The sequence below is a fragment of the Odocoileus virginianus genome, unplaced genomic scaffold (assembly GCF_023699985.2).
Source record: "Odocoileus virginianus isolate 20LAN1187 ecotype Illinois unplaced genomic scaffold, Ovbor_1.2 Unplaced_Contig_3, whole genome shotgun sequence".
Lineage (NCBI taxonomy): Eukaryota > Metazoa > Chordata > Mammalia > Artiodactyla > Cervidae > Odocoileus > Odocoileus virginianus.
In genome coordinates this window covers 487,233-492,164 of record NW_027224320.1, presented here as the reverse complement: position 1 = coordinate 492,164, position 4,932 = coordinate 487,233, and the positions used below count along the sequence as shown (strand labels likewise).

Below are 4,932 nucleotides of genomic sequence, written 5' to 3'. Positions count from 1 at the left end.
GTAATGTAACCCAATCAAGGGGGCAGCTACCCTGCTGAACCACAGGCTCTGCCCATTTTCAAGGGAAGGAGATCACCCGGGCTGTGTGCCCCTGGGGACAGCCTTCTCGAGCAGTCTCAGAATTCTGCCCGCTGCGGCCTGCAGGTGTCTCGGCATTCCTGAGGGCTTCTGATCAACAGCCCTGAACTCTTCATTAATTATGAATTTTGCTTAGCAACCATTGCCAAGCAACAACTCTTCAGAAATAAACGTTCAAAGAATTTGTTGGTTGCTGCGTGGTGGAGATGAGGAAATGAGTGTCAGCGGGTGCTGGGCTGGCCAGCATGTGGGCAGCCCTCTGGCCAGGCTGGGCGAGCTTGAGAAAGTCCCATTACCCCCTCTGGATGTCAGGTTCTCACTTGTCAAACTGGGATTACATCTGAACTCTCTGACTTGAAAGATGAGCAGATCCAGGGCTGCAGGTGGGAGGGGTCCCCAAGTGCATCAGAATGACTGATCCCAGCAGACATGTTCTTCCTTCCACACTCACTCAGCACCCGCTTTGTGCAGGGCCCAGGGACCCCTCATCATTCACTCCCTCCTTCAGTGATTCACAACTAAGCACCTGTCATGCGTCCAGCATTGGGACAGTTGCATTCAGGAGAGGGGAAAGAATGAACAAAATAAATGAGTAATTATATAGCATGTCAGCTGGTGAAGGTTCAGTGAAGATAATTAAAGCTGGAAGTGGGCAGAGGGCGTTATCAGGGGGACGCGGGGCTGTAATTTTAAACAGAGTGCTAAGGGAAGGTTTCGCTGGAAGAGGAAGCTAGCAAAGCAGGCAGTGCAAGCACCTGGGGCCAGCGTCCAGGCGGGGGCACCAGCAGGCACAAAGGCCCTGAGGCACAGGAGTCCTGCCTGACTAGCCGGTGGCAAGCTGGGAGGCAGACCCATCTGAAGGAACAACCCCGGGAAACCCCGCAGGAGTGAGGAGGGGCAGGTGTGCCTCCCCTTTGAGGCAGCCTCCCCTCCCACGACAACCCCGAGGAGGATTCTGCCATAGGACGGCAGGCCGGGAAGGAACGTTGTTCCCTGAGAACAGAAGAGCACCCAGAAACAGCCCCACACGTCCGCAGCAACTCCGTTCGTAACCAGGGGATGCTGCAGGTCAGCAGGACAGGACGGTATTTGTTTCAAGTGTAGATGCGTTGTACACACACGCTGATGTTGTATCACATAATTTCATAACCGAAAGCAAAGAAAACTGCAGCGTGCATTTGCTGTCATACAGGTTGAGAACATACAGGAGAAGAATGCCGTGAGGCTTCTTCATGTTGGTCACTCACTGGTGACACCCACCTAGCCCTCTGGTCCTCCTCCAGATGAAGCCCGCAGCTGCCACTGGCCACCGAGGGTGGTGGCCTAGGACACGCCTGCGGGTACCCTTGCTTCCCCCTCGCCAGGAGGGCCCGCGTGTGTGCTCCTGCGGCGCTGCCGGCACCACGGCGGGAAGGGAGCCTGGGAGGCAGGGCATCGCAGAGCAGGAGGCAGGGGAGTGGGCATCCCCCCGCCTCCCCCGTGATGCTCGCGGTGCGAGTCCTGCCTCACAGGCCGTGCACTGACAGCGCGCGCTGTGGCCCACAAGCCTCAGCTGGCCACCGCTGGGATGCTGTCCGTCCTACGGACACGGTGGTCCCCGTTACCAGGTAACTGTCCACACGACACTCATTAAAATAAAAGCGGTGCTGGTGCTGGACTGTTAAGAAAACCCTGTCCAGTGTCCACTCCTGGGCATACTGGGGAGGAAGGGGAGAGTCCAGTGAACTGATCTGCAGGGACAAACGCCTGCCAGAAGGGGAGCCCCCAGCCAGGACTCTGAGGGGAGTCAGGCGTATGGGGGAAGCTCCGGGTCACGGGGGAGGCCCCATGGCCGATGCAACCGTGAGGAGTGGAGACAGGAAAATAACTTTAGGGTCAAAACGTGAGAGACCTATCAAAATCCTATTGTGACGTTCAAGGAGGGCAAAATTTATGTTTTTAAAAGTCTCTGATTTGTGTAGAGATTCAAACAGAGCCAAGACAGCAGTGTCTAGCAGGGGTCTCTCGGGCGAGTTTAATGAGCAGGCAGGAGGGACATGCAATTATCTCGTGGTTGGTCTGCGTGTAAACAGGCCTCAGAGCTCTCCGCCTCTCGCTCTGCGCCCAGGCCTGCCCGACGGGACAGGCGTCTGGGTCTGCTTGCACGCGTCCTGAGTGAGGCAAGGTGAGAGAAGACCAGCAGAGGCACACGCTGCTTGGGCCCCAGGCCGCAGTGCTGGCATCTACAGACCTGAAAATGTCACAGCTTTTAGTAAAAGGAGAGAGCTCTAAAGTCTCACCAAAAACAGAACAGTCAAGTAATTACACTACTTCCAGGTTATAGAGTACTACACAGCTACTAAAAAGGAGAGGCATGGACTCTGTGGGAGAAGGCGAGGGTGGGATGGTTTGAGAAAGAGCACTGAAACATGTATATCACCATATGTGAAACAGATCACCAGTCCAGGTTCTATGCATGAGACAGGGCGCTCAGGGCCGGTGCACTGGGATGACCCTGACGGATGGGATGGGGAGGGAGGTGGGAAGGGGTTCAGGATGGGGGACACGTGGACACCTGTGGCTGATGTGTGTCGATGTATGGTGAAAGCCACCACAGTATTGTAAAGTAATTAGTCTCCCATTAAAATAATTTTTTTTTTTTTAATAAAAGGAAGGGGCAATGGGACTTCCCTGGTGGTCGAGTGGTCAAGACGGCGAGCTTCCACTGCAGGGGGCACTGGTTCTCTCCCAGGTCAGGGAACTAAGATCCCGCATGCCTTGTGGTGTAGCCAAAAATTCAGAAAACAACAGAAAGGAAGGGGCAGACCTTCGAGGACTGGCATGGGAGGAAGTCGGGGTCGGGAGGACAGCGGGTCTGCTGCACCCTGCAGCCACTGCGGTCCCGTCAGGGCGGTGCTACAGAGCTGTGAGGGCGACCACCAGGGAAGGCAGGACTAGGTGGGCCCCGTCTCCACGCAGACCCCACAGCCTGGCGACCCAGCAGGAGCTCTGCAGCTGAGGCGGGCAAGCCTGTGCTCCCGGACCGGCTCCCCAAGAGAAACGATTTTGCCTCAGAACCTGATGCCACCTGCTTACTCTCCCGGCAGGCAGGGCTCTAGAAAGGGATCCATGTGGTGCAGTCACAGTCTGGGTGGGGAGTGTGCCCACATGCGTGTGTGCTTTGGGTCTGTGATGACCCACACGCACCCACAAACACGACACGCACACTCCTGCCAGTTAACAGTGACATCTGGGAAGTGACAGTGGTAGCAGGTGGTGAGAAAGTGTCACCTTTTCCCTTTTACTTGACATGTTCCTGGAACGTTTAAAGGATTTTTTCTATATACTAGTTTTATATTTATAAAATAATTGAGGGATTTTGGATAAAGGTGATAGACTGATCATATGAGTTTCTTTCTGCTTTCACCCAAGACCATACTAAAGGAATTTAAGATGTTTAAGCATCTGAACCCACACAGGAAGCATCACCGGCAATGTGGTGGCTAGAGGTTTTCTCACCTGACTTACAGGCCAGGAAAGTCTTGACCTCAGGGGCTGGTGAGGAGAGCCACTGAGACTCCAGCAGGAAAGGACAGGGTGCCAGGAAGAAAGAGGGCTGGACAGTCTCCACGCACCCCAGCCATCCCTATGCGGCCTGTGCCTGACTCCTGGCGGGCGCCACCCTCAGGACAGGACTGCAGACTTGCTCTGTGGGGTGCGGAGTGGGTAGGTGAGTGCCCAGGGCACAGGGGCGAGGCCAGGGCTGACGCAGAGTGGCCACCCCCAGACTCGCCTCCCCACACACGAGCAGCAGGAAGGAGGCTGTCCACCTCCTCCACCCAGTGGAAGATCAGACTTCCGGCATTCCCCCAATAAAACCCTGCCCCTACCGGCTCACCAATTAAACCCCAGCCTGAAGCACAGAGCGTCAGTTGGCTCAACTGTGAATGGAACGCCAAGGATGACCAGACAGATGCAGAAAGCCCAACATGAAGGACAGAGAACACGATGACCACAGAAGAGGAACAGAAGCAACCAAAGCGAAGCAGGAAACGGACAGAGACCTTCCAAAAAATGCTAATTAGTTTCCTTATGGAGACACGAGAAATGCTACATGCAGTCCAAAGAACAACACTATGCTCCTTTTAAAAAACAACAGTACCAATGCTGGTGACCATGTGGAGCAACAGGAACTCTCACCTGCTGGTGGTGGGAATGCAAAGCTTTCTTGGAATGCTAGAGATTTCTTACAAAGCTCAACATAATCTTCCCATATAATCCAGCAATCACGCTTCTAGGTATTTACCCAACTGAGTTGAAAACAAATGTCCAGACAAAAACTATTGCGATATTTAGAATTGTTAAAAACTGGAAGCATTCAAAATATTTGTTAATAAGTGCATGGATAAACAAATGTGGTAAATGCATACAACAGAATATTCAGTGATAAAAAAAGAAATGAGCTATCGCGCTACAAACACAAATACGTACATATATAAAACCTTAAAAGCCTACTGCTAACTGAAAGATGCCAGTATGAAAAGATTACACACAGCTGATCTCAAATTCACGACATTCTGGAAAAGACAGAACTACAGAGACAGTGCAAAGGTCAGTGATTACTAAGTGCTGACATTTTTAGGTGAAATTATTCTGCATGAGACTGTAGTGGTGGATACAAGACTATATGCACTGTCAAAACCCACAGAATGTACAACACTATGTGTAAACTAGGGACTCCAGTTAACAATAACGCACTAACACTGGCTCATTAAGTGGAACACACACACCACTAGTGCAAGACGCTAAGAGAACCTAAGCGTGAGAGGGGCTTCCCAGGTGGCTCAGGAGTAAAGAATGCGCCTGGGTTCAATG

The 4,932-nt window shown here is 52.8% G+C and overlaps 1 long non-coding RNA gene across 1 annotated transcript; it reads right to left on the bottom strand.

Moving 5' to 3' along the window:
* Positions 1 to 2,067: 2,067 nt before the first annotated feature.
* On the bottom strand, positions 2,068 to 3,823 carry LOC110129715 (uncharacterized). The gene is made up of 2 exons (XR_002311588.2): positions 3,577 to 3,823; positions 2,068 to 2,308 (listed from the first exon to the last, which is right to left on the bottom strand). It is a non-coding gene; the product is annotated as an uncharacterized lncRNA (long non-coding RNA).
* Between the last annotated feature and the right edge of the window lie 1,109 nt (positions 3,824 to 4,932).